The sequence below is a fragment of the Muntiacus reevesi genome, chromosome 8 (genome assembly GCF_963930625.1).
Source record: "Muntiacus reevesi chromosome 8, mMunRee1.1, whole genome shotgun sequence".
NCBI classification, from domain to species: domain Eukaryota; kingdom Metazoa; phylum Chordata; class Mammalia; order Artiodactyla; family Cervidae; genus Muntiacus; species Muntiacus reevesi.
In genome coordinates, this window is record NC_089256.1 from 39,684,542 (window position 1) to 39,704,602 (window position 20,061).

The 20,061-nt window shown below is 38.0% G+C and overlaps 1 protein-coding gene across 1 annotated transcript in view; it reads right to left on the reverse strand.

Moving 5' to 3' along the window:
- The window catches only part of LSAMP (limbic system associated membrane protein), a 664,196-nt gene that overhangs the window by 204,761 nt on the left and 439,374 nt on the right, over positions 1-20,061 (reverse strand). The gene's annotated exons all lie outside the window — the stretch shown is intronic.

Genomic DNA, 20,061 nt, shown 5'->3' on the forward strand with positions numbered 1-20,061 from the left:
GACTTCTACTTCTTAAACTTTTAACTTAAAGGTTAGAACAACTTGAAGTTAGGCTATAAAAGGAAGAAAGAAAATGATGGAGAATATTTTCCTGGTGCCAGACAGTAGTGAACCCAAGAGGAAAGGAGGAAGGAGAAAGGAGAAGGCAGAGGGCCATGCTGAAAGAAGCTTTGGATGCCATCTGACAGGCCTTTCGAATGTGCAGGTTTGGCTGCCCGCCCTCTGCGCCAAGTGCCCTCCATCCCTGGGTGCATTGCTGGAGAAGCAGGAAGGCGCATCCTTGGAGAAAACATTCCAGCGCACCCAGAGAACAAGGGAAAGTCATAACTAAGGTGATGAGAGAGACACCAGCCAGCGGGTAGTAGAGGTCACAGCTGTTGTGGACACAGTGTTCAGACAGAAAGGAAGTTTACACAGGTGGAGCCAGATGGGGTTTCTGTTTCTCAGCTGTAGACAAACATCCTCTCTGCTAACCTTCTGCCCTAAACTCACACTGGCCGCTTGCCTCTGAAGTATCTTGCATATTGCTTCTTTTATCTCAAGTTTGGGTATTTCATAATTCTTGCTATTTGCAAAATCATTATGGTTTAAACAGGACACGTGAAAGATCCATTATAAGCAATGCCTAAAGGAAAATGTCTATCGTTTCAAGCCCAGGTGAAGCACAGAAAAAATCTACTGCTGAAACACTGGGGGCACAGGAAAGATGACGATGCATCACTGCTGGATTGTTTTTCTTGGTTCTTCCTCCAGGCATGACCACTTGTGAATTGGTGCCTTTGCACACAAATCATGCCTTCTTCCGTTAGAAACTCTAAGAGAACAACAATAACAGCAGCTATCTTTATTAAGAGTTAAACAGGTCGGGTGTTATGGGAAGTACCTCAGGAACATTATCTCTTTTATTCCCACAATGATAATGAGAAACTCAGATGATTCCTCCCCATTTCATAACAGGTCACTGCATGGCTTAAGGAAGTCATTTTGTCATGATCATACAGTCAGCAAATCGTATCTAAAACTCAAACCCAGGTGAGCCTATTTTCTATTTTTTTCCTCTTAGCAACAATGCATATTTTCTTTATGTTTTTCGATAAAGGTCTTTGTCTTCATAGGGAAGCTCAGAGAATTATGCAATCTTTAAAGTCTCTTCTCAGGTTACTTGATAAAAAAAGCAAGGTCTAATTACATTTAATTTGAATATGGCAATACTTGAGATTCCCATATTTTGCCTTTCTTAATTCATTTAGGTAACACTTGAATTTCGTCATTCTTTTCTTTTTTCTCTGCATAGCAGACTGCAGTGGGTTGAACAGTGGCTGCCAAAAAGACATGGCCAAGTCCTAACTCCCAGAACTACTGAGTATGACCTTATTTAGGAAAAGGATCTTTGCAGTAGTACTTATTTAAGGCTCCTGAGCTGAGGTCATCCTGGATTAGGTTGGAACCTAAATCCAAGGACTGGTGCCCTAGAAGGGAAAAGCAAAGGAGACCTGAGATGCCCAGATACAGAGAAAAGGCTCTATGAGGATGCGGGCAAAGACTGGAGCGATGCTGCCACAGGCCAAGGAAGACCAGGAGCAACCAAAAGCTGGAAGAGGGCAGGAAGGAGCCCCCCTAGTCTCTCAGAGGGAAGGAGGCTCTGCTAACACCTTGAAACAATAAGATAAAGCCACTATGCTTGTGGTTACTTTTAGTGGCAGCAAATTACCTAGAAAACTTACACACAGGTATATTTTGATGATGCAGGTATCAAGGTAGCTTGGCAAATGTTATGAAGGGAAACTGTGTGATTTGTGACTACAACTGTGTCTTAGGAATGCAGCTTTGTACCTTGGTTTCTTACTGATGTAAACTGAGAAATCACAAGGTATGTGAAAGTAAAAATGTTAGTAGCTCAGTCATGTCCGACTCTTTGCGATCCCACAGACTGTAGCCTGTAAGACTCCCCTGCCCATGGGATTTTCCAGGCAAGAATACTGGAGTAGGTTGCCATACCCTTCTCCAGGGGATTTTCCCAACCCAGGGATCGAACATGCATCTCCTGCATTGAAGACAGAATCTTTACCATCTGAGCCACCAGGGAAAGTCCTATTTCTAAAACTTAAAAGATTCAATAATGTAAAATTCTATAAACAACATAAGCAAATCATGTATATATATATATATACACATATATATATACACACACACACACGTATAAGTAAATATATATGTGTATACATGTATACACATCTGTATGCAAATATATTTACACATGTATATACACTCGTGTGTAAGCAAATGTATATAATATACTATAAATATATAAAAAATCTTTGTGTCACTTGTATATTTGATTGGTTTCTTGTTAAAGATCAACTCAGAGAAAAATTCATTTAGAGATGACTAATATCTGGTTTCCCAGGTGGCTCAGTAGTAAAGAATCCTCTTGCCAATGTAGAAGACACAGGAGATGTGGGTTCAATCCATGGTTGGGAAGGAAGGTCCCCTGAAGGAGGAAATGGCAAACCACCCCAGTATTCTTGCTGGGAAAATCCCATGGACAGAGGAGTCTGGAGGGCTACAGTCCATGGGGTTGCAATGAGTTGGATATGACTGAGCACACACACACACATATTAATATCTGGTAGATTTTTCTCTGTCCCTGATCAAAGCCAGGAATGCCCCTTGACAATGGTCTCAGGTCCAATTCTTAATTCATAAGTTATCGCCTATAGAACTCTGGGCTTGAGCTGGGAATTGTTTCTGAAAAATTCATGGAATCATTCCTGAGTAACTGGTCAGTATCTCCTATAATAATTAGCAATGACAAATGTTGAATTCCTTGGATGTGACTGGCAAGGGGTAGACATCCCATTATTCATAGCAGTAATTGAAACTAGTTAGGGTATTATTAGTGTTGATGGTAGATGTAGTAATAATAGCAGCAATGGTATATGTGGTGAGAAAAGACCTAAACTAATTTTTTTGTCCGAATCTCATGGAACTCTCTCATTTAAGGTAGAAGGATCAAAGAAAGAGAACCAGCTCCAAATCTTGGTGTTTTAATGGATATTGAGAATCTGTTACATCCCAGAAAAGTACCACCTTAGGTAGCTGAGATTTTAAAAATAGACTTTCTGGATCTGATAAAATAACTCCAAGAATGTATCCATAAGAGGACATTATTTAGAATTAGGTCAGAAGCAAGATGAGGTGCTTACAGGCTGCCATGGTAGTAGCCCTTTATAAGTCTTCCAGTCACCAATTACCCACTCTTACATAGCATGATAGAATAAGCTTGTGAGTTACCTTTGTTGCCAGACACTTCCTTGGCAGAACCACACCACAGACAAGAAGCAGACCTAAGTGAGGATTCACACATATTCTTAAAGATTAGCAACACTGCACACTGATCAGCAGAGCCTCTGATCCACTCTGACAGCCAGCAGTCAAATCAGACTGCTACGAGACCTTAGAGTGCTTAAAAGTTCCTAGGGAATTATCTCCTCTAGAGACAGTCAGCAACAGAACTGCCAAGGGCAGAAGTTCAAGCTACTCCCACATACATGAAACAAATTTTCCAGATTTTGCTTTCCACCTGGCTTTGTGTATTGTAGGAATAACTGAGTGGGACATGCTTTGAACTTCTTACAGGTTCTCTGATATTATGGGGTTTCCTCTATTGATAGGAAATTTGGACTCAGAGAGCAGAGCCAGCAAGAGTGCTATTGCCATTCCCAGGTGGTCTCCCGATTATGGCTGTCTAGGATATGCAGCCCTAACCCCTATATGACAATATTTGGAGATGTGGCTTTTGGGATGCAATTATGTGCATGTTCAGTCAAGTCCAACTTTTTGCAACCCCATGGACTGTAGCCCATCAGACTCCTCTGTCCATGGGATTTCCCAGGTAAGAATACTGGAGTGGGTTGCCATTCCCTTCTCCAGGGGATCTTCCCCAACCAGGGATCAAACTACATCTCCTATGTCTCCTGCATTGGCAGGTGGATTCTTTACCACTGCATTACCTTGAGTTAAGGTCATGAGGGTGGGGCCTTCTTGTTGGGATTAGTGCCCTTATAGGAAGATACAGCAGATATTTTTCTTGCTCCCTTTCTCTCCATCATGTGTCCACCAGAAAGAGGCGTTGTGTGTACACAGCAAGATACTAGTTGTCTAGACACCAGGAAGAGAATTCTCACCAGAGTCTGAGCATGCTGCACCTTGGTAGTGGACTTCTTGCCTCCAGAACTGTGAGAAAATAAATACCTGTTATTTAAGGCCCCCAGTCTATGGTATCTTTTTTTTTTTTTTTTTTATGGCAGCCCAAGCTGAATAATATACTATGTGCATGCGTTTTAAGTTACTTCAGTTGTGTCTGATTCCTTGCAATTCTGTGGACTGTAGCCTACCAGACTCCTCTGTCCATGGGATTCTCCAGGAAAGAATACTGGTATGGGTTGCCATGGATCAAACCTGCATCTCTTATGTCTCCTGAATTGGCAGGCAGGTTCTTTATCCCTAGCACCGCCTGGGCAGCCTGAATAATACACTATAGTGATTGTTAAAAAAAAAATAAGTGGGCTTACTTACTTTTTTAAATGAGTGGGCTTATAGACGTCATTACAGAGGTAGCAAGTATAGTCATCATAATTAATTAGTTTCTGTGAAAATAAAAGATGCCTTCCTCTTCAAGGAACAAGGGAAACCACCTATCTTCTCCCACATGGCTCCAAAAGTGAGCTGCCCAAATTCAAGAGTTACCACATCTCTGTCCATACCAACTGACACTCATCTATGGGCAACCAACTCCTCAATAACACGTGTTATATTTGGGATGCCTCTTGTTCTAAGGTGAAATTTTGGAATTTAGAATTCGTTGCAATTTGTAAAGCAATTTTCTTGTGGCTTCCTTCCTTTCTTGGAGTGGTGAGGGTTTTTAAAAATACAGAAAGTCTCTTAGATTGCCCCATGAAGGCTAACTTTCTGTAACTACTTTTCCATTTGCCTTTCAAATCCCTCATTCCCTGACCTGGATCTATCTTTCCACAGGCACAATGTCTCAGTGACCAGGCCAAAAAGAAGATATTTTTTAAAAAAGACTGATGTCATTCAAAGACTGGCATTTCAGTTTTTATTACTAGAATACCTTGAAGAATTAGATCTGATTTGCATTGATATTTGCCAACTGAAATATTAAGTTCTTTTTTTTTTCTTTTCCCTTTCCCTCATCAGATTTTAACACTTTAGTCAACAACAGACAAAGTCACAGTTTAACAATCATATGACTTCACAGAGACTTCTGGGCTTTTGAATTGTTGACCAGCTTGAGAAAAAAAATATCAGATTTGATGCATAAAATGAAGGCGATTACATATAAAGGAAATGGCAAGAGGGCTTACTTAATTTTTTAAATGAGTAGGCTTATAGAAGTCATTACAGAGGCAAGGATTTTTTGTTGTTTTTGTTTTGGTTTTGTAAAGGAATCTGCTTCTCACATCTATTTCTTAAGTGACCTGGGGTAACTTCATTGACATGTCTTTTGTGGGCAATGTGACACCATTTGAGCTACCTATTGAGGTTTTTCTCTTTGATTAGAATCAATTGTAGACTCAGTGTACTGGAACATTTGAAAATGAACATGTATGCCTAAAGAAGGATGAGGGCTTCAGAAATGTGTGCACATTTAAAGTGATATATTAGCCCCAAATATCATTAGACTGTAGATGGAAAAAAATGGGAATTTCTGTGCAGTTTCTACTTCTAAACCTCTTCATCTAAAGTGACAGAACTACTAGTTATAGAAGTGTAATAGTGTATCTCTACATCAAAGTTTTAAACATATCACACACACACACAAACCAGGTCATCAGGCTATTAAATAGACTCTCAAATGTTTCCATACTCATGCTTGGAAAAAATTGCACATAATCCTACCTCAAAAAGATGTATTCTCTTTACATCCTTTGTAGTGCAGGAGTCCTATGAGTTTATGGCATATCAGAATCACCTGGCAGATTTGTTAAATTACAAATCCCTGGGACCCCCTCCTAGAGTTTCTTGGAGATCTGTCTGGGGTTTGATAATTTGCATTTCTAACAAGTCCTCAGGTGATGTTAATGCTGCTGGTTTGGTGACCAGACTCTGAGAAACACTGCTCTGGTTTTATTACTTATTTTGGTTCAATGGTGTGCTTCACAGCCTTGCAGTCAATTCTATCTACTCTCTAACCAAAATAACTACTGTAATTTGAGTCCATGTTTGGCTTTGTAGAATCTAAGATGATAGCAACAGTAAGCATCCCTTGAATAATGCTTTACCTTTAATAAATCTTTTTTGCATACAGTATCTCATTTGACACAGCACAGGTATCCTGGTAAGTGAGCAAGTATTATATCATTCATATTTTATGAATTAAAGTAGAGAGTTTAAATGACCCACTCAAAATCCCTAAGAAGTAAATGGTGAAGAACAGAGATTTGAACTCAAGCTTTTTGACTCTTAAATCCTGCATTCTTTCTACCAAGTCACTCTTTCTCTTAATCCCTTACAGTTTTTAGACAGCTTTACCCTATTCAAACCACCTTCATATTCATTATCTAATTTGATTTCTCAAAGCAACAGCACAAGGCAGACAGAGCACATATTATTGTCTAGATTTTGTAGGTAAAGACATTATAAAACATGATGAGAAAAGTGGTTACTGTCATACAGACAGTATTTCTTCATACACAGGCTAAAATTTTCTTGTAATATTTAACAGCAGCATATGATGTAAAGCTTCAGATGGTTCTCCTTTCCAAGTCATATTCAGTGGTCCAGTATTATAACCCCACCCTTAAACCCACACCAGTTTTTGGTTTGTTTTGTTTTTTTGATAGGAATATATTTGGAGGAAATGCAGGTAGAGATGAAGTTTAGGGTTATTAGTAGAAAGGGAGGAAAAGTTCTTTAAATTTTAGACTTTAAATTCTAAAGAAAACAATTTTCTCTGCATACAGACTTTTTCACCTCTTATCTTGGGTTTTTCAAAGTTTAATGTGTATACAAACCACCTGGACTTCTCGATGAAATGAAGAGTCTGATTCAGTGCATCTGGAGTGGGGCCCAGCATTCTATAAAGCTCCAAGGTGATGCCAATTCTGTTGATCACAGTCCAACCTTGATAGGCAAGGGTCCATCCTATTCTCAATGTCTTAATTATTTTTACTATTCTCTAAACTATCTATGAATCTCTAGGGTGAAACAGAAATTAAATGTAAAACACTGTAACAATATTTTGTGAATACTCTGTACATTGTGGGACTTCCCTAAGTGCTATTCTGTGCTAGGCTATTTATAACACCCTGGTATCTTCCGACCTATTCTCATCTCAAGATCCAGGATGATGCCGAAAATGTGGTCCATGGGCTAGTAGAGCCAACATTACCTGGGTGTTTGTGAGAAACAGAATTTCAGGCCTCATCTCAGACCCACTGAATTAGAATTCACCTTTTAACATGATTCTTCAGATGATTTTCCAGTAGAGTGAATTTAGAGATTCACTCCTTTAGATCTTTTTGCCCATTTGTGCATACATACTTATCATTATACTCATGTGGCTGGTCCTCCACTCACTGGGAGGATCTAATCCTCCAGAATCCCAGAATTCACCAAAGGAATTCAGCAAAAGATTTAAATGTGGAGTGAGGCACGGAATCTGCATTTTTTAAAACTTGCTTTGAGGTAATCCCAATGATTGGCCAGATGTAAAAATCTAATAGTGGAGATGAAAGTTATGCCAAACATGGCTACAGCCAGAACGGATGGTTTATAGGTAGGGAATCATACGAGATGTTAGAAAACTTTCAGCTATGCAGCAGAGGTTCCTTTTTCACACTGACTCAACCTGTGAACTGTTCTCTACTTCTAAAACCAAGGTAGGTCTGAACTTCTGCCACCCAACTCCTACTACACCACTAATGCATTGGTGTGACAGCTGAGAGCTTTGTTACCAGGTGTTAAATTTTTTTTCCCGAGATAAAAAAACTTGAAGTAGGCATTTTAGTGTGTCTTACAGAAAGACAATGTCCTATATATTTGAGATATATATGATATAGTAAAGCAAAAAATATAGTTTCTGAAGATTCTATTCTTAAAGTCTAAACTTCAAGCAGATTCTAACAGAGTCCGACATTTAGCTAGCATAAGTAATTCATTTATTCATTCAATAAATTTTTACTGATCATTTACTTTGTGCTAGGCACTATAATACTGGAGAAGGGAATGGCAAACCACTTCAGTATTCTTGCCTTGAGAACCCCATGGACAGTGTTCATGACTGGAAAAGGTCAGTTTTCATTCCAATCCCTAAGAAAGGCAATCCCAAAGAATGCGCAAACTACCACACAATTGCACTCATCTCACACGCTAGTAAAGTAATGCTCAAAATTCTCCAAGCCAGGCTTCAGCAATACGTGAACCAAGAACCGAGAACTTCCAGAAGTTCAAGCTGCTTTTAGAAAAGGCAGAGGAACCAGAGATCAAATTGCCAATATCCGCTGGATCATCAAAAAAGCAAGAGAGTTCCAGAAAAACATCTATTTCTGCTTGATTGACTACGCCAAAGCCTTTGACTGTGTGGATCACAATAAACTGTGGAAAATTCTGAAAGAGAGGGGAATACCAGACCACCTGACCTGTCTCTTGAGAAACCTATATGCAGGTCAGGAAGCAACAATTAGAACCGGACATGGAACAACAGACTGGTTCCAAATAGGAAAAGGAGTGTGTCAAGGCTGTATATTGTCACCCTGCTTATTTAACTTACATGCAGAGTACATCATGAGAAATGCTGGGCTGGAAGAAGCACAAGCTGGAATCAAGATTGCTGGGAGAAATATCAATAACCTCAGATATGCAGATAACACCACCCTATGGCAGAAAGTGAAGGGGAACTAAAGAGCCTCTTGATGAAAGTGAAAGAGGAGAGTGAAAAAGTTGGCTTAAAGCTTAAGATTCAGAAAACTTAGATCATGGCATCTGGTCCCATCACCTCATGGGAAATAGATGAGGAGACATTGGAAATAGTGTCAGACTTTATTTTTTGGGCTCCAAAATCACTGCAGATTGTGACTGCAGCCAGGAAATTAAAAGACGCTTACTCCTTGGAAGGAAAGTTATGACCAACCTGGATAGCATATTAAAAAAAGCAGAGACATTACTTTGCAAACAAAGGTCCATCTGGTCAAGGCTATGGTTTTTCCAGTGGTCATGTATGGATGTGAGAGTTGGACAGTGAAGAAAGCTGAGCACCGAAAAATTGATGCTTTTGAACTATGATGTTGGAGAAGACAAGGAGATCCAAGCAGTGCATCCTAAAGGAGATCAGTCCTGGGTGTTCATTGGAAGGACTGATGCTGAAGCTGAAACTCCAGTACTTTGGCCACCTCATGAGAAGAGTTGATTCATTGGGAAAGACCCTGATGCTGGGAGGGCTTGGGGGTAGGAGGAGAAGGGGACAGCAGAGGATGAGATGGCTGAATGGCATCACCGACTCGATGGGCATGAGTTTGAGTAAACTCTGGGAGTTTGTGATGGACAGGGAGGCCTGGCGTGCTGCGATTCATGGGGTCACAAAGAGTCGGACATGACTGAGCCACTGAACTGAACTGAAGGCACTATGATGGCACTAACAACATGCACATGTTTGCTTTCATAAGGAAAATAGTAAAAGCATAAACATTTAAGACAATTACTGAGTGTGATAACTGCTTAGGAGAAGAACAACACCTTAGTGATAAAGAGAATGTCAAAGGATTTGATACAAGAAAATAGATTTCAGAGCATTCTCTGTAGTCCAGTGGATAATAATGAGAATCCCATAGAAGCAAACCGGCACATCAAGGCAACAAAGAAGAAATGGATCTGAACAGGACCTAGAGAGTTTTCCTGAACTTTCCAAAACCTTCTTAGTAAGAGATTAACAAACTATTAGTTGGATATCCTTAGTTATACAATTTTATTGTACCATCTGCCATTTGCTTTATACTCATTCATCCTTTAATTACTTGTCAATGTGTATTTAGTTTAGACTTCACAATGTGAGTTATTTCCCAACAATACTATTTTTATAAAGCCCTTAATTGAATAACTCAATTGGTTGGTGGACTCATTGAGCACTTATATGCCAAGCAATGAACTAAGAATACACACATAAGTAGGATACAGTTTCTGTACTTTTATGGATCTTATAATCCAGAGATTGCACATAATTAAAATGAAATTTTATTACTTCTATCATGTGGCTTCCTGAAGGGAGTGTCATCTTGAATGCTTCAAAAGAAAAAGTTATACTGGCAAAATGATGATACAAGTGAGATGTGAAATCATATTTGAAGAAGGAAACCGGGATGTGTGAAGGCCCCAAAGCAAGTGAACAAGACATAGTCTTGAAATATAAGTAGTATTAATTTAATCTACCTACTACCTAAAGTAGAGTGATTAGGGATTTAAGGATAGGAAAGTAAACTGAATGAAGGATGCTGCCATGCTTAGTTTGAACTTTATCCCAAAGGCAATGGGAAAGTCTAGCAGGAAAATTAACTCAATAATTTTAAAATTTAGAAATAGCATTTTTGTAGTAGGGGTAAATACCCAGCAGCAAGAGGTCCAACTGGAAAATTGAAGAAATTGTTGGTCATTTTTTGGTGTTGTACTACCATTGCCTGAAATATCAATTTTATTAAGAAAATAATCACTGTAATTTACAACCTATAGGCTTTCTACAGCTACAGTTAATAAAGTATTAGCTGTTACGTAGCCAGACACTGGGAGAACGGACCCCTAGGAGAAGAAGCATGGATACATGAATAAAGCAGATCAGAAAATCTCTCCCTAACAAGTTGTTGTCATGGCCTTTTGAAAAATTAACACCTCAAATGAGTATGTTGAGATGTGAGGCAATATAGGATGTGAAATAATAAGACTAGCCTTGGTGAGGGACTTTCCTAGTGGTCCACTGGCTATGACTCTGTGCTCCCAATGCAGGGGGTCTGGTTTCGATCCCTGGTTGGGAAACTAGATACCACATGCTGCAGCTAAGAGTTTGCATGCCGCAACTAAAGATCCCGCATGCCACAATGAAGATCAAAGATATCACATGCCGCAACTAAGAGCGGGCACAGCCAAATAAATAAGTATAAATATTAAAAAAAAAAAAAAAGACTAGCCTTGGTGAGAGCATTTAAAAAAGTCTCCTTGGCTGCTTGCTAGAATGGATAAAGATGGCATTGAAGTAGTCTACAATCAAATCATCAGCCTCCCCCAAACTTTCACTATGGAAAGTTGATATATGGATTAATAATAATTAAAATATTGAAAATAAGGATATCAATAATAGCTAATGCTATACTAAAGACTTTGCTTACATGTTCTCTTTTAATTCTCATGATAACCTTTGGCAGAGATTTTATTTTTGAGCTACTTTAAAATTAGAAAACACAGACTCTTGGGAATAATGGCAAAAATATTTGAAGTCATGAGATGCTGAGAGATGTGGACTCTATTTCTGTTCTAGTAGGCCATGTGCAAAATCTGTGATTAAGCTATCCCCCCACCCCCTACATGCCATGCAAGCTTCTAAAATGTCCTGGAGCACTCATATCCAAGCTAGCGCCCCAAGGACAAATCTAGGACAGCTCATTTCTCTTCAGAAAGTTTTCTGGGCATCTGATGACAGATATGGGGAGGCCAAGAGTGAGGTGCTGGTGGTACAAGGGTATGTGTACAACACTCATCAGAATGGCCGCACGCCTGGGTGTGGAAATCCTCCCACGGCTTACAGACTGTCAGTGTCAGCTGTTGTGAGTGTCTTAAGGATTTTTAAGGTTTGGAGGCCAGTAATCATGTAGTTACATTTTGTAGTCTTCATTTTCTAGATTAACCATTCATTTTAATGACAAGGTTACTCAAAGAGTTTGTATTTACTTGATGAGGCTATTATGGAATTATAAGCGTGGGAAAAGAATATGTTTCTGACCTAAATTTAAGATTTTTTTTTTTTTGTTTAGTCGCTCTGTAGTGTCCAACTCTTTGTGACTCCATAGACTATAGCCTGCCAGGCTCCTCCGTTCATGGGACTTCCCAGGCAAGAACACCGGAGTGGGTTACCATTTCCTTCTCAAGGGGATCTTCCCAATTCAGGAATCGAACCTGCATCTCCTTCATTGATAGGTGGATTGTTTACCAATGAGCCACCAGGGAAGCCCAAATGTAAGATATTCACATACAAAAATAACACTGTATACCTGCTACACTGGTATACACTACATTGTATATTTAAAATCAGTATACAAGTAAGGTTCTGAAAAGAAAACATAGCAAGAGTTTTCTATATTTTCCAGCTCTCTGAAAAGGGAAACTAGGAATGTTAAAAAGTAAAAGGAAATAATGTATGCTAAAGAAAGAGATTAAATTTTAAAAGAAAATCATCATAACCTAATACTGACATCATGGTTTCACATAAAGATGCTGGCCTGTATTCTTCAATGCATTGTTTACATGTGCTCTTTTGTTACAGAGTCCAATCTTGCTCTGCTCACCACACAATGGGCCAATGAATCCAACAGATGAGGGGTTGAGGCAAAGAGACTTAAATCAGGGGCCAGTTGACCAAGAAGATGGCATGCTAACACCTCAAAATAACCATCTTATCTGAGTCTGGATGCCAGGTTCTTGTATAGATCAGAAATGGGGGAAGGTGAGGAAGCACAGTAAAAAAGCCATTAATCTTGCAAACATCTCCTAGAATGGCAAGCCTCAGGCAGGGTATGTGTTAATTTCTTCCTTCCTGCCATCTACAGGTGAACAGGGTTCTGAACAAAGGCAATTTAGCTTAATAGTCAGGCAGAGGGGCAGGATTCTCTGAGGCAGGCCATTCTGTATGATTATAATAACAAAAGCAAGTAAAAAAGAAACAGTTTCAACATGGAGTCAGAATTGTCTTCTCTGCAACACCTTCTCTGCCAAGGATACTCTTCCCACCTCTATCTTCTTGCCCTGGTTCTATTTATTTTTGAGGTCTTAGAGTAAGCTTCCTGGAGCTTTGCTGGCCTCGCAGATTTTGCTATATGGCCCTGTTTTATGGTCTTATTGAATACTACTATAATTTTCCTTTGTACTATATAAATCTAAGTGGTTATTAATGCAATTATAAGCTTCATTCTCTGTTTTCTTGTTGAACTATAAGTTCGACTTGTGCAGGGACCATGTCTGTCTTGCTTCTCATTTTTGCCTTTTACAGAGTGAGCATTCTATAAATATTTCTTGTCAAAAAAACAAAGTGTAATCAAGATCAAGATTAATTTGAATATAATTCTGTACTGAAGGAAGATATGCTTTAAAACCAATAAATATTTTTGGGCTCAAAAATCACTGCATATGGTGACTGCAGCCTTGAAATTAAAAGACGTTTGCTCCTTGGAAGAATCAAGCTATGACCAACCTAGACAGCATATTAAAAAGCAGGGACATTACTTTACCAACAAAGGTCTGTCTAGTTAAAGCTATGGTTTTTCCAGTAGTCATGTATGGATGTGAGAGTTGGACTATAAAGAAAGCTGAGCGCTGAAGAATTGATGCTTTTGAACTGTGGTATTGGAGAAGACTCTTGAGAGTCCCATGGACTGCAAGGAGATCCAACCAGTCCATCCTGAAAGAAATCAGTCCTGAATATTCATTGGAAGGACTGATGCTGAAGCTGAAACTTCACTACTATGGCCACCTGATGTAAAGAACTGAGTCATTGGAAAAGATCCTGATGTTGGGAAAGATTGAAGGCAGGAGGAGAAGGGGGTGACAGAGGATGAGACGGTTGGATGGTATCACCAACTCAATGGACATGAGTTTGAGCAAGCTTCGGGAGTTGGTGATAGACAGGGAAGCCTGGCATGCTGCAGTCCATGGGGTCGCAAAGAGTCGGACACAACTGAGAAACTGAACTGAATGACAAGTAAGACAATGAAAAGAAAACATAGCAAGACTTTTCTTTATTTTCCCACTCTTTGTAAACAGAAAATGAGAATATTAAAAATTAAAGACTGCAAAAATAAATAAAAGTAATCAATATAAGATGTTGAACCAATATTGTTTAAATTATCACTAAATGGTCAAGACCCCTTACCTGCAAAGGTAACAGGCTTGACTCTTTCATATCTATATGTTGATACTACCAAGACTGACTTAACAGAACCTTCTGGAAGGTCCGTAAAAGAAATCCCAGAGAAAGACTTTTCTGAAACTTCAGCTGTAGATTATATAATCTCTACATTCTCTCTGTAAAATGTGAAGTCATACTAATTCTAACATGCTAACTGAAAAGGGCAGATGATAGCTACTTGCAGTATATGCTTCTGGAATTCAATTTAAAGAAATGAATTTAGTTTAACATTATGTATTTCTTCCAAATCCATGAAGGCAGAGTCTAGGCTGGACATATTAATAGTTGGGTAAGTTATAAAATGAGAAGTAAGACAGATGGAGCTATAACATCAATGGAGTTTAAGAGCACTATTAGGCAAGGATTCAACTTGTAAATGAACTGAAAGAGTCTGACTAAGTGATAAAACCCAACCTCCAATGAACAAGGGGGTTTCAGACTCTTCAGAGTCCTGTTAGTTCTTAGAATGTTTTCCCCACTCCATCAACATAGAAAATGCTTCTTTTTTATGAAAGGATAGTTGATGTACAAGTATGTTTTTATAAGTTATAGGTATACAATATAGTGATTCACAATTTTTAAAGGTTATACTCTATTCATAATTATTATAAAATATTGGCTACATTCCTGTGCTGTACAATATATCCTTGTAGCTTATTTATTTTACACATAAACTCTGTACCTTTTACTCCCCTACCTCTATATTGCCCCTCCCCACTTCCACTTCCCTCTGCCCACTAGTACTTGTTAATTCTCTTTATGAGTCCATTTATTTATTTTTTTATATTCACTAATTTGTTGTATTTTTTAGATACTACATACAAATGATATCATATTTTATCTTTCTCTCTCTGACACTTCACTTAGTATGATAATCTCTAGTTCCATCCATGTTGCCACAAATGGCAAAATGTAGTTCTTTTTATGGCTGAGTAGCATTCCATTGTATATTTATACCACATCTCTTTTATCCATTCATCTCTTGGACACATAGGTTGCTTCTGTATTTTGGTAATTGTAAATACTGTTGTTTGAACATTGGGATGCATGTATCTTTTCAAATTACTGTGTGTTCTTTTGTTCTTTTATAAATAGAAAATATTCCTTACATGAGCTTTCTATATGTGGTGCTGATGTTAAATCTGACTTAGGCAAGAGAATTATAAAATGCCTGCTAAATTGCTCTCAGTCTAAGGGGCTAAGTTCTCAGTGTTCCAGGTAGAGAAAGCTACTGAGGATGTAAAAATTTTTGTAAAAATGAAATGTATAGAAAAACAGTTATCATTGTTGTTTAGTCCCTAAATAGTGTCCAACTCTTTGTGACTCCATGGACTGTGGCCCACTAGGTTCCTCTATCCATGAGGTTTCCCAGGCAAGAATATTGGAGTGTATTGCTATTTCCTTCACCAGGGGATCTTCCCGACCCAGGAATTGAATCCGCCTTTTCTACGTTGGCAGGTGAATTCTTTACCACAGAGCCATAGAGTTCATAGAAACTCTGTAACTATGAACAAACCTGACACTGCATGAGGCACAGTTGAGAAAGATACTCTGGAATGTGAGAAGAAAGATTTAGAAACAAAGTTAAATGAAGATGGGAGCAGCTTAGCTCATAGAAGTGAGATCAAACACACCATAGAAAATACATGTTACAGTGCAATTGCCCTCTGGGAGTTACAGGATTATGAAAGTCTAACTTAATTAAGGGAGAAAATAGGTCATATTTAACAACCGCATATGTGACACATCATTTTGACTATAGAACTGAAGAGGAGAGAAAAATTAAGATATCAAAAATACAGGGAAGGGGACCATAGAATTCATCAATCTCTTCTCCTCCATCTATGTCGAGTATGTTCTGATTTTGTATATATAAAAAATTCACCATTGTTCTAATCTCCCTCATTAAAAAACACTTGCATTATTCTTGAAAAAGAAATTTCAGGTGTCAAAAGAGAAACAAAATGATCCAACAATTTTTTTTTAAGGGACTGAATTAAGAGGTAATAAATATTCTTCTTCTCATAAAAATATACCTTGCACCAACTTTCCTTTCTCCCCCTTGTGTCATTAAGTGACAGGTAATCAAGTACTTGTGAACCCTGCATGAAATCCCCTCCCCTTTTCAGGGCTCAATGTCCCTGTGGGGTCGAGCTAATTACAGGTACATTTCCTCTGCAAGGCAGTCACACTCTGTTCTATTGAAGGCACAATTAATTATTGAACAAAGCTAGCTGGAGATTTTTGCTCGTATGGCCATGGGTTGCAGGTAGCTTTGCTGTCACACAGGGAGCAGAGCCTCTTCTTTGAGTGTCTTTATGAAAGGCTTTGCATTATAGGCTGAAAAGGATCAACCCCTGTTTCCAAATGCTGCAAAGGAAAAAACACACAAAACAAAACCCCCTAATTTCTTGTATAGAATAGTAAAGACAAATTCTCTCTCATGTAATCAAGAATATGATTATGATCAGATGGTTATTTAGGTCAGATGTGAAAAAGATGAAAAAGTAGACTTGGGAATTACTACCCATTATAGGGTGAATTGGAGTCTGTCCTTGAGTCTGTGCGCTTCCTTAGTGGCTCACAGGTAAAGAATAAGCCTGCAATGCAGGAGACCCGGGTTCGATCCCTGGGTCGCAGAGAGTCGCTGGAGGAGGGCATGGCAACCCACTCCAGTACTCTTGCCTGGAGAATCCCATGGACAGAGGAGCCTGGCAGGCTACAGTCCATAGTGTCACACAGAGCTGGACACAACTGAAGCGACCAAGCAGCAGCAGCTGGAGTCTGTGAATGCAGCAAGGAAGTAGTTTTGCAGGTGCCAGAGTAGGATTTGACCCAGAGGGCCTAGATAGATTATAGAAGAATAAAGTTCTTCCCCTTAAGATGTATTTAGGAACTTAATGGGAGATCTTCCCAAAGCCCCATGGAGTCATCAATGAGTGGAGATAGTCTTGAGCAAGGGTCTGTAAACTATTCTGTAAAGGGCCATATAGAAAATATTTTAGGCTTTAAGGGATAAATCATATCTGTTGCAAAAAAGTCTGCTGTCTTTTTGTTTTTAAAGCAGCCATAGACATCATATAAATGACTAAGCATGGCTGTATTTCATTAAAACTGTATTTACGGGCATGGAAATTTTAGTGTCATATATTTTTAAAAATTCTTTTGATTTTTTCTAATCATTTAAAAATTATTCTAAGCTTGCAAAAAAAAAAAAAAAAGTGAGGTGGGTTGAATTTGGCCCAAGGACTATAGTTGCCTGACACCACCCTCCCCTGACTATTGGGAATCCCTGGGTGTACACCAATTTTTCTATTAATTTTGAAGTCCCTCAGGTTCTCTGACTGTATGTAAATGCTCCCTTTATTCTGGAAGATCTAGCTTGTCCTTTGATCTTTAGATGACTTAAAATATCATGGATAATCAGATTATTCAGGGTTCAAACCATTTGTTTACTGTCATTAACAAGTTTACTAAAGTTAGCTGTGAAAATCTACACTTATAGAACAAGCTTGGGGAGGTCTTTAAACTGGTTTGATTTCATTACTTTTCTGAACTGAGGGGATAAAAAAGAATTATCTTTAGTTTCAGATTATCAATAGTATTTTTCCCTGAAAAAAAACAGAATTATTTACTAGTCAATAATGCACCAAAGGGATAAGGCATTTTTATTAATATTAATGCAGTTCATTCCTTGATTATAACTTGAATATAATCTACTTCCTCCCTTCTTCCTTTCTTTTATCTGCCATGTATTCCATAAAACTAAGAGATCATAAATACTATACAAACATTTAAATTAATTACAAAATGGAGATGATATGAAAATAACGATAAGAAAACAAGATGAAAGCAAGAGTGTGTCTATATATGGATTTGATGCCATAAATCCCACACAGTTTGTTCAAAATCCATTTCATTAAGGTGTAATTTATATATGATTTCCTCTATTCTTTTTCAGACTGGTTATAAATCTGGCTCTAAGTTTGGTAACAGTTAATGCAATGAAGGACTCCTGATTATTTGTAAAAATTCACTGGGTTCATTTAAAAAAACAAACCATTGCTTAGAAATAGGACAGTAGAAATACTGAAATAAAAGAGGAAATAATGTAATGCAATAACAATCTCTCAAAGCAACAATACAGAAAATGCAGTGCTTTCAGAGGATATCTTCTCAAGGATTAATCCTTAAATATGTACCCCAAACTTCTATACCAAATTATCACTTAGTAAAAGCAATTTTACAGGAGAAAGGTAGGTGTGTATGGGATCGAGAGTTAATATATACAGTTCCGTCCAAGGAGAATGTGCTCTGGAGGTTAAATTTAATCCAGGGGAAAGGTATGTGATAACCAGTAGCTCAAACTTCAGATAATCCTGCATTTGTAATTTTTTCCATGTGAGGTTTAAAATGAGAATGAGAGGATATAAATTTGAGATTTATCCCATAAATAAGTGTCTCATTTACTGCTTTTATATTCTCAACAAATAACAAACTGTAAGCATTAATAACAAGAATGAGTTTTGACTTAACATCATCTTAAGAAAATAGAGCTCTAATTAGAACTGGTGCCTAAATAAAAGACTATTCCATAGGTTAGTCCAAACTTCACCTGGTACATTAATTTGAGGGCTAATATGGAATGGAGACCCATATCTTCATACCACAAAACACAAAATTATTTAAAGATGCTATAACCAAACACTACCATAGTCTGGTCTTTCAGAAGTATATCAATATGGATCCCATTGTCTATCTAGCTTTGCATAACAATATTTATGGTGTTCACATCAAAATTAATATGCTGTATATTGAATCTGGAGATATTTATGTGAGAAAATGTTAAGAAACTATCAGATATAAATGAGTTAAATGTTTGGGGCTAGTTACCAAAATAAATGATATTTTATAAGAAAAATTGATCCATAATTCCTCTTTCTGGAAAGACTAGATAGCAGACCCTGCTCTGTAAATACTGTGTCATTCACAAATGCATAGTTTTTTATGTAAGAAAATTCAGTCTGTGGGGTAGGAGAAGACACATGCAGTTAATCCTAAATAATTCGGTAAAAATATTTAAATGGAATTTAAAAGCCAGTAGAACCTCAGAACCCAGTGATGGTAGTGGGAAGGAGGAGGGGAGAATGCAGATGACATTTCTCAGAAATGATCTTTTGACTTTTATTAAATTAGCATCAATAGCTGGGGATGCATAATGAGTTCATGAAGGTTAGTCCATGCCTGGTGTCCCTCCAGAGAACCAGATGCTAAGGACAGGCTATTACAAGTCACAACTTTGTATTATTCCTGAAAGATTTCTTCACAAGGTGCTATAGTATTAGGAAGCTATATGTAAAAGCAAAGCAAAACAAACAGCACACAAAGAACTATGGGAATTTAATCCATACACAATATTGTCCCAAGACATTCAGATACCGACCTGCTTTAGACATAATTATTAAGCCATTTAATGCATTTAATGCTTCTATATTGGTTGCCTTGGGGGAGTGTCCTATTAAAATGAAATATACCTTATATGTAAACCACAGAACTATATATATAGTATATATATATTATATATATGGTATAATATATACATAGTATGATTATAGACTTTATAGAGATGGACATATTAGCCAAGACCAGAGATGACCCTAATCAAGTTAGCTCTATGCCACTATTCTAACAGTGTTTTTTAAAATTTATTTACTTTTTAATTCAAGGATAATTGCTTTAGAGAATTCTGTTGGCTTCTGCCAAACATCAACATGAATCAGCCATAGCTATAGAAGGGAGGGAGGTTCTAATAGTGTTTTAATAACAATACACAGGCTTGCCTTTTGGATTCAATGGACTCACAGAAGCACGAGGATATT